Source organism: Limulus polyphemus, unplaced genomic scaffold (assembly GCF_000517525.1).
Source record: "Limulus polyphemus unplaced genomic scaffold, Limulus_polyphemus-2.1.2 Scaffold490, whole genome shotgun sequence".
In the NCBI taxonomy this organism is placed as follows: Eukaryota; Metazoa; Arthropoda; class Merostomata; order Xiphosura; family Limulidae; genus Limulus; species Limulus polyphemus.
The window spans coordinates 108,939-119,867 of NW_013666100.1; the positions used below are offsets into that span (position 1 = coordinate 108,939).

At 33.2% G+C, this 10,929-nt stretch overlaps 1 protein-coding gene across 1 annotated transcript in view; it reads right to left on the reverse strand.

Annotated features, from left to right (window-relative positions):
• The window catches only part of LOC106458596 (cyclic nucleotide-gated channel rod photoreceptor subunit alpha-like), a 120,872-nt gene that overhangs the window by 1,784 nt on the left and 108,159 nt on the right, over window positions 1–10,929 (reverse strand). The gene's annotated exons all lie outside the window — the stretch shown is intronic.

Consider the following 10,929-nt stretch of genomic DNA (forward strand, 5'->3'; position numbering starts at 1 on the left):
GTCCTAACAAATGCAAAGCATCACTTTCTGCGGATGGAGCCCAGGTTTTGGGGTCGGAAGTAGTTTTGTCTGGGACTGAGCCATTATTTTTGGCGTTTAATATTCGCATAGAGAATCCATATTTTATCATCGGTGACAATTATGTCCAAAAATGGTTCACGCGCATTACGCACCATAAGGGATGAAGCAATGTTGACACTTTGGAAACGATGATTATCGGAGAGTTCGTGAGGCTCCCAAACACCTTCTTTATGGAGTTTTCCCATACTCCTTAGATGTTTATGTATTGTTTTATGAGAGACATGAAATTTCAGGTCCATTTCACGAGTGTGTTGCCTTGGGTTAGACTCATCAAGCGTCTTCAAAGCATTAATATCAATTCCAACTTGTTGGCCATCACAGTTTTTAAGGCTTAAGTCACCTGAACGAAATTTGCTGAACCATCGTTGACACTTAGAACGTTCAAAACATTTCCATAAACTTATTTGATAATCTTTTTTGCTACAGAGGCGTTGTTTCACTTCTTGTATTCAAACAGCATTATATGCCGAATGTGTGTCTCGTTGTGTGCCATCACTATAAGGGATTAGAGTAGACTAAACTTTATACATTATATAGTCTACACTTACAAGACGTTTAGATGGTTCGTTTAACTATTATACGTGATGTACGTTTTTAGGTGGGGTGGTTAGTGAAAGTTTTCCAAAACGTGACAGTTTCTTTATGACCTAATACATTAAATTTCACTTACTTATATGGATTTAATACAATGCAGTAATTTGTTGTATTCGTCAATAATGTATTATTTTCCTATAAAAAGTAATGTGTGCTATAAACAATCCAGTAAGTAAATGAGAAATTTTGTATCACAGACACTGATAAGTATACATAATTCATATGTGAATGTTTGTAGCTTTAAATTTTTTTTTATTCAGGAGAATATCGATATTGTAGTGCTACTGACAAAATTACTAACTGTCTTATCTATAAGGATCCTGATATTTTTAAATACACTATATACGGTTCCTTAATTCCTATCTTCACACCAATGTTAAATGGAGATAGCACAAAGTCTCAAACAGTGTGCAAGTGTAACCACGATCCAAAACAAACATATATTCTCAAATACTGTGAGTGTAGATACGACTCAGAGCTAGCATATAGTCTCAAACAATGCAAGTGCAGGAACGATTCGAAGATAGTACAAAGTTTCTAACAGTGTAATTGTAACCACGATCCAAAATAAGCATATAGTCTCAAACAACGTGATTGTAGGTACGACTCAAAGCTAACTTACAGTCTCAAATAAAGTGAGTATAGGTACCACTCGAAGCTAGCATATAGACTCAAACTATGCGACTATAGGTACAGCTTAAAGCTAGCATATAGTCTTAAAATATGTGAGTACAGGTACCACTCAAAGCTAGCATATAGACTCAAACTATGCGACTATAGATGCAGCTTAAAGCTAGCCTATAGTCTTAAAATATGTGAGTATAGGTATCACTCAAAGCTAGCATATAGACTCAAACTATGCGACTATAGATGCAGCTTAAAGCTAGCATATAGTCTTAAAATATGTGAGTATAGGTACAGCTCAAAGCTAGCATATAGTCACAAACAGCGTGAATGCTTGTACGACTCAAAGCTAACACACAGTTTCAAACAGCGTGAGTATAGGTATGACTCAAAAGCTAGCATATATTCTCAAACAGCTTGAGTGTGACCTCAACCGTACATTAGCACGTAGCTCCAAACGTCCTAAGTTTAACCATTATGCGACATGTGTTTAACGTCACGTTAATACAGAACTTAATTTACCAAAATGGGTGTAATCACATCATGGCGCTAACATGCTGTTTCAAGTACCCTGAGTGTAACAATGACGAGATATAAAGGAATTTTCTTTAGCATGAAATCAACTCAGTAAATTTGACAACGTACATATAGTTAGTTATTCTTTGTTAGAACGAAACTACGTTTTTTGCTTTGTTCTTCTTTATAAAATATAAATCACTAAAAGTAGTTTTGATCCAGATATTCATACAAGTGATGTTAGTTGATTTGAATATGTAATTATCTATGTTAGTATTTCGTATTCTACAAAATATCACAAACTTAACGTTTTAATTTGTGTGAAATATGTTTACTCATAGCGGATAACAAATTCCATACCATTACCAGCTCTTATCTGGAGTTACGAGCTACATCATAAGCTGTATAAATTCTGAGCACTCAGTCTAGCTGAAAGGCTGCAGAAATTTATGTTGTTGTTTTAAGCGCAAAGATATATAATTGGCTATATGCACTTTCTCAACCGCGGGGATTCGAGCCCCAGATTTACCGCTGAGACCATTTGTAGGACTTATTTAGTGTGATAGAACAGTGATAACAGGGCATCTACACATTTATTTATAAAGACTAGCAAAACACACAATAGTACAATCCTTAGAAAACGCCAAAAACTTTCTTACGAGTTAGTGCAATATACTCTGAGTGAAAGTACGTACTCATTTACGTTGCCATCACTTTATTCGCGTTCATCAATTCTCTCATTTGATACTATCTCTTTCTCGTAGGAGTCTTTGCACCTGTGTGAATATAAACACTGTTAATAGGTCTGTGTTTGAAACTATATGTCAGATTTGCTTCTCAGGCGTCAGAGTGCAAGCGAGGAGCTTCTTTTAGAGCACCCTCTACACACTAGATTACAAGGAAATCTTATGTTGAAGAAAATAGTCGTATGTTTGGTGAAAAGAAGCTTTCTTAACAGTAGGGGATTTAGAAAACTATTATTACCATATATTTTTGTGTTCGTATACTATGAGCATCTTCTAAAGCATCCTGCACTCGTTATACCATATTGAGAAGCTTCTTCTAAATACTCTTCATTAGATATACCATAATGGAAGCTTCTTCTGAAATATCCTTCACTAGATACCATAATGGAAGCTTCTAAAATACCCTTCACTAGATGTACCATAATGGAAGCTTCTTCTAAAACATCCTTCACTAGATGTAACATAATGGAAGCTTCTTCTAAAACATCCTTCACTAGATGTACCATAATGGAAGCTTCTTCTAAAATACCCTCTCTAGATGTACCATAATGGAAGCTTCTTCTAAAATATCCTTCACCAGCTACCATAATGGAAGCTTCTTCTAAAGCATCCTGTACTATATTTCAAAGCTTCCTCTAAAGCACACTTTACTCACTGTTTTCATACATTTAAACACTCATAGTCTTAAACACCTTTACTGGACGTTATCACGTGGTTCTAATTTCCTGAGCGTTAGTACGACATGGCACTTAGATAGCATAAACAGGTATATTTTAAATACCTGTTGTTGTTTTTTTAAAGTCTTATGAGACAATAATAACCTTAAGTTTTCATTACTCCCAATTCCGTAATCCTGTCCACAAACTTTTCTTCTATGAATACCATAACATATTGTAGGGTAACTTGAATATATGATTTGTTCCTGAAATAAGTGCTTTGGTATGATAACTATGTGTTGTATACGCACAGTGTAGTGACAGTAGTTGTGCGCACATGAGGAACGTCGCTACTTCAGATATCAAGTAAAAGACGACTTTAAATATTTGAACAACCGACAATATAACGGGTGTGGGAACAGTTGTCTTGGATACTGCATTATACAATATATATTTATAAAAATAAGCTAAAAATTAAAAAAAAAGGTGTTATCATATCCCTTCTTCCTAAATTTCGTATTATATCTCTCTTTCTTTGCTTGCGAGTTTTATGGGGGGTTCAAATTCTCCCTCACAAGGATAATAAACAAGTAATGATTATTTGATGGTGATCTATAAAGGGCTACATTTTTTATTGTTTCTGTATTATTGAAGCAAAGTAGTTATATATCTTAAGGGAAACATCTTAGATATTTTGTAGCTGTTAAATAACATAATATTTGATCACGTATAAGCATTCAAGATAACATGGCAACATTTGAAAATTTCTAATATAATAATTACCATAAATATACCATAAACAAACAACTGATATGTTCTATTAAATCTAAACTTTAAAATAACAACTCCGAATATATCATTACTTGAAACTAATATGGCTGTTTAATAACCTAGTAGCCTAATAGGGTATAGTACATATTTTCTAATTCTTAATGTAATATCGATGCTGAATATTCCATAACTTAAAACAAAACAAGCTGCTTAATAATGCAGCTTAAAACAAAAAAAAAAGCTGCTAAATAATGCAAATTAAAATGATATTTTCTGGATATATATTCCAGACTTTATTATAAATGCATTAGATATATTCACAGAGGAAAAACATGCAATAAATATTCATTTAAGAGAAAACTACTAAGTATTGACGAATTCCTAAAGGATACTGCCGACACTTTCCAAAGCTCGTGGATAACAAGAAGGCACGATGTAGCAGTATTCTAGACGTCAAAATTATTTGTTAACCTAATATGGGATTTGTTTTTTTTAACTTTCTGTATAATGATACTACTAGTGAACCAGGTACAATTTAACACGTGTAAATCATACACATACTGACATACTTGCAGGAAGTATAGATTCCGAAACGTATGAAGGAGGTAGATTCTATAGGTATAATAGGTACATACAATACATTAAGCAGGTATATACTAATACATATTAGATCGCCGACATCTTAATGCTCCAGCAATTTCACTAAAGATCATATTCTCATTAATTTTCCTTCCTGCTAGAATTTTATAAGCTTCATTAATTTGCCCTTCTTGCTAGAATTTTATAAGTTTCATTTTACCAACAAAACAGGATCTTTCCAAACATCAATTTCACTAATATTGGTTTGTAAAGCTACACGAGAGTAATCTGCGCTAGTCGTCCCTAATTTAGCAGTGATAAACAGAGGGAAGGCAACTAGTTAACGCCACCCACCGCCAACTCTTGGGCTGCTCTTTTACCAACAAACAGTGAGATTGACCGTCGCATTAGAACGCCCCCACGGCTGAAAGGGCAAGTATGTTTGGTGTTTATTTATTTATTAAAACAGATCTACCAATTTTCAGGGGAACGACTGTTATTGATAACATTCCCAGTTTGGCCGTAAGGCATGCAATATAAAGTTTGAATTTAAGAAATCATTTACTTTAAAATAAGATACTTTAAATACAACAAAGCATCAGTGTTAGCTTGTGTTGCTCTTAAGTTTTCGATTTTTAACGATATAATAACATTTTGTTTATTAATATTCATAACGTAGATAAATTAATATGTAGAATTATGCACGAACTGTTCTCTACGATAAAATACATTTCTTTTATTTGCGAGCGTTTGGCTCTCTTACTAAATCCTTCAGTCCGTGTATAATTCTACATAATACAACATTCTCAATACACTATTCGCTGTGTTCCAGTTTTTAACGATTTGGCTCGATGACATAGAGCGTTATCGTTCTGAAAAAATATATGTTAATTAGAAATAGTTCTCTCGTTAATAGATCCAGTTTTGACTCAAGTACCCTACGTCGACACCAACAAGTAATGTTACGTAAACGACATTATCCTTTGCAGCATACAGCACCATATTTATAACATGTATAGAATGATTGAACGTTGCTGTGGTGCAGATTGGTTTGTGTTTTTTATCAACACGACATCTCACGTAAATACCCCCTTTGTATGACGAGACGCAAATCGTAGATTATTCACTTCAGAGAAATTAACCCCATTTGATTAACAATCCAATTGTTATGAGCCCTAACCGATGCCAATCATGTTAAACGTCGATTTTCTGTGAGAAGGAGCTTTCATGTTGCTTTACACCCTGAAATAGTCTAGTTTCTATCTATACGATAATTTAAGCCCGTATCATCAATTAATTCACCATGAAGTATCTTTTCGGAATATGTATATATTATCATGTTTTCGCAAATATGTAATTCTATGACAGTTCAAGAAAAATATAAAAATCTGTTATGTGTTGCAGGACTTTTGCTAGCTATTTTATGTAATTATATGTTGATTGGCACACATCCTTACACATTCCAGAACAACATGGTTTTAAAAAGCTATTATGTGGGATTATTAGTCCTTTACACAATGAACTCAAAACAACATAGAAAAAATACAGAAAATTGTGTTTTAAGGATAATTTTCTGTGATTATTTTTAACTAGCTCATAGTGTTGACTTTCAAACCAAAGTATTCGGTTTAATTTCCTCTCACCTAGTCAGCTGTAACTGGTGTGTTAATGTTTTAATCTTCCTTTCCCCTTTGAGATGTGAAAATTATACGCATTGCCTCAGGAGCAAATAGTAGGCCCAATCATACAACCAGTCCAATTAATCGCACTATTTTCTGTCAAAAACAACTTAAAATTTACTTTTTAAATCATTAACTGAGACGATTTCTAACTTTTGAACACTATCAATTTTTACGTGGAAATAATATGGTGATGAAATAATATCTTAAGTTTGAACTTGTTCACATATTATTTGATTTTATTCAATTTACGACAATTTTATTTCAAGATTTACCTTTTGGTATCATTAAAAAAGTTCATGACATAGTTTAACATATCTCAACTCAATCCAACTCAACTTTAAACTAGTATTTTATCTCGGATTATGCAAGTTTGTAAGTTTCTTAGAGTGTTTAGTAAATTTGCTAAATGTATTTGAATTAAAGTTGTAATAGCCTAATGTAACCTTGGGAACATCTATTGCAACTAAGAGCATGCCTTGAAGCACAAACAAGAAATGAATTGGCATTGCACAATTTGAGAAAAAAGCATAGCTTAATTCTATTACTGTATGAAAATTTGTGGATTGCTTGTTTGTAATTTAGCACAAAGCCACACATTGGGCTATCTGTGATCTGCTCATCACGGATATCGAAACCCTGTTTCTAGCGTTATAAATCCGCAGACATACCGCTGTGCCACTAGTTGGCAAATTTGTCGGAAAAACAAATGTTATTATTTTTATGTGTTGTCTTTTTTTTTGGTTTTGTATTAATCCGTGCAAAGTTATAATCAGAATGATTTGTAAAGTATAAAAGTACTTTGTTAAGCGTAGCATATCAGCAATTCAAGCTCCTAAATGCCCACGGACGCTGAAACTTTTTTGTCTCATCAGGACCATCAGTATAATGTGGACTGTCTACTATAGCAATCATTATAATGTGACTAGTTACTATTACATAATTAATGAATGTTTTTCTATATATGTGTGAGCAAAAATAAAGAAAATAATGTAATTTGCTATCATGAGTTCAAAAAAACATGTAACATTGTTTAAAGGAATAAAAAAGATATTATCTGACTCTTTTTTTCTTCAAGTTATAGGTGAATGTTTGTTATTCGTTTTCGAAAGAGCTTATCAGCAAGATTTAATCAGCATCAATTATATCCAGCAATCGGCTATCCAGTTTGTTTCATTTAGAATCGTTTGAATTCTTGAAACTATTTCAAAAACATATTTTACTTTGCAGTTTGAGATAATGTGCAATAAATCACTTTCGAAACTTACAAATCTTTGTTCAGCAAGGAATGGGGAAAGGATGAAAAAACCAAGAGATGTTTATGAACAGAGTCCGGTCAAATTGGATCTTTGTACTTAAGTAGTGGGGTACTTAAGGGTTCAGAGCTTTTTTGCTTTCCTATTTACGTTAATAATATTGATAGACTATAATTAATAAATTAATAAAGTTGGCTGATGAAAGTATTAGGTGTTTCTAGCTGTATTGAGGATATTGGGGCATTATATAATGACTTAGGCCAATTAGTAAGCTGGAAAACTTTATGGGGAATTTACCTTCAATTATAGTTATTGCAAGTAAAGCACTTGTGTTATCACATTTTGAACCAATCGTTTAATATGGATGGAAATCACCTCAGTTGTGTGATTGAATAAAAAGATCTTGGGTAATGATGCATACGTCACAAAACCATAAAAGCAGCGCTTTTTTGCTAATAGTAAAGTTAAGATAACTTTAGGATGTACTTATAGACATATTGATTATTTATAGTCAGAAGATGTAATTATCTCTCTCTATATACATATCATTAATTAGGCCTAATTTCAAATACAATGTTTTAATCTCCTTATCTAATAAAGGATGTTGATTTGCAGGAAAGGTTTCACTGGAAGCTACCAGGATGATTTCACCGAAGGAAATGCTAGCTTACGGGGCTAATAAAAGATCTCACAGATTATTTTCTCTTGAGAAAAAAATGTAAGAAGTGATCTTATTGAAGTTTAAACGATTTTACGGGAATTCGATTGGATTAAGGCCTTTGATTCCTTTGTGCTATAATCTAAAAATAATAAGACGAGTGTACACAAGTTTCAGATGAGGAAAAGACACGCACACTCCCAGTTAAGACAGTTTTATTTTGCTAACAGGGTGATTTAGTTATACGTTGCTGGAAGTAGTGGGAGCTCGCCCTTATAGAAGTTTAAGAAGGGGATCGATGAATTCCTTAAAGTAAACGTGGGTTTACATTTTTACTTTTCTCAGGTGGGAGATGTGTATAGACAACCTTGAAGGACCAAATGGTCTCTCGTTGTCCATAGGTTATGTTATATCATTCAGAATTCAGAAAGAGACAGAGTATTCAGAATTAAAAACTTCAAAATTATTGAGAGTTCAAAGTAAGTTAGGATTAGTTGTAATAACGGAATAGCGTATGACAACTAAGGTGTAAATGTTTTAACTATGTAAGCTTATAGCTTAACGACTAAAAATACTTTTATCTTTTATAAACTTTGCTTGACGAGATAGAGTAGGTCTGGTGGAAATCTTTATGGCTTTGAAAAAAAAATGTGATTTTAAACAATATTCGGCAGAAGTAAAAATAATATTTTTGATTTAAGAATTTTTACGTCAGTTTTTTAATACTTATCTGTTTCTTTGTAATTCAGTAAATCATCAACAGTTGTTTCTTAATGAGTCACCCGTCACTAAGAAAACAATTACTACTTATATAAGTCTTTAATTATACATCAGCTTTGCTTAGCTACAAACTCTACGCCATAACAAATATATAAACGAAACTGAAAGCATATGCCATTACTGCCTTCATTCTATGGTACATTAATCCAATATTGAGTTGTTAATTTAAAACTACTAATTCAATTAAATGTCTTTTATCTCTCTCAATAGAGTTCATAGAAGTTTGACTACAGTGAGTGTTTAGATGAAGAAGCTCTAATAGACGCTAGTAAATGCAAAGTCTAAAATACTATTGATTAAGGTTAAGGCATTGATAGAAACACGATCAGAATTTCGTAGAGCACAGGTGACTTCGCTTTCGTCCTTAGTAATTCGCTTACTCAGTTTATAGCTATTATATATATATTGGATGTAAGAATTATATACAGCATATCAGAACTAGTAAAAATGGTTAAAATTGAAATTAGAAATGTGGATTTCTTCATTCAGCCTTATAACTCGCAGTTATACAGTTAAAAAAAAATTTGCAACTACGAATTATGCTAGATTAAAACTACTGGATTAGAATAGACAAATCACTAAATAATCAACAATACTCATCTTTCTACACATATAATGGTTTGTTTTTAGCGCAAAGCTACATTTGCATCATCCTTACATAATAGCACAGACAACAGTTAACATATAGCAATCTATATAACTCTTCAATCACAGTTGAGTTTAATTTATCCTATTTTTTGTCTGTTAGCATTCTACTACACTGTATGCCTGTGCTATTATGTAGGGATGATGCAAATGCCATCCCCATAACTTGTTTGCATTGTTTTTGAAGGATTGATATTAGCCATCCCATATTTATTTCCTTTTAGAAAATATTTTCTTTACTTTGCACAATAAAGCAACGCATTAACAATCACACTTTCTTATTGATGTCTAATTATATTTATGTACATTTCATTGCAGTTACATTAATTTTAATATATAAGGGATAGATTAGATAAAAACATTATCACCATATTTTTAATGATATTTAAAATGCCAAGAACAAAGAGCGTCACACATAAAACTAGTATTCAAAGTAAATTATAGGAAGTGTAAAATGTACTTTAATAAGATAGATGTCAATGGCAACAGGACAACACACAGATCACCATCTATCGGATTTAACTGGTAATCGCAAGCCTCACAAATTACGAGCAAATATGGAAGCTCAAGCCACAACCTCCCGCAGTTAAAACCCACAATTAACCTTTTCCACCCAGTTGTGATAAGGAACTTACTCCCAATTAAATCTTATATATATAGCCTCTATGGGTCTATTCCTTATGCACGTCCACATCTTTAAAACTCCCAACTCCAAGCTCTGGGAACAGATACAACTTTATGCGGAAAGTAGCATGGACTATGTGGCCATGACCTCAAAGGTCGTTTTGAGGCCGAAAATTGAGGCCAAAGTAACCAATATAGCAATTATTGGCACCCAGGACGACCTATTTGTCTCAAATTGAAAAGGACAGATTTTTTTGGTATTGTATGATCAAGAGGGCTATTATTTACGTTTATTCTTTGTGTGAGAACTCCTAACCATTCTATCCATGATCAGTTATGTGTTAAAACGATTTAAAAACTTTGTGAAGCCTTCATTTCTGCTCTTTCCCTCGCTGTCGCTTTCTTGTTAACACACATGCCTACTCTCTAACTCCCCTTAACTGAAAAAGGCTGGTGTTTTTGCTCGAACATGCGCGCACACTCCCTCAACCAAATAGGATTGCTTCAGCCATGTATTTTGCTTTGCTTGGGTGTATTCGCAACCATCAGCTGTACGATGATTTTTGGTGTCGGCAAATTTTTGTTATGTTATGTTGCAACCAGAAAAGAATAAATCAATTCTTCATTAAATGGTATGATAATAAAGTAAAAATACGCTGCAAACAACACTTGACCACACAGCAGAAATCAGGACACCAAAAAGTAGGGAATTGTGTTTTG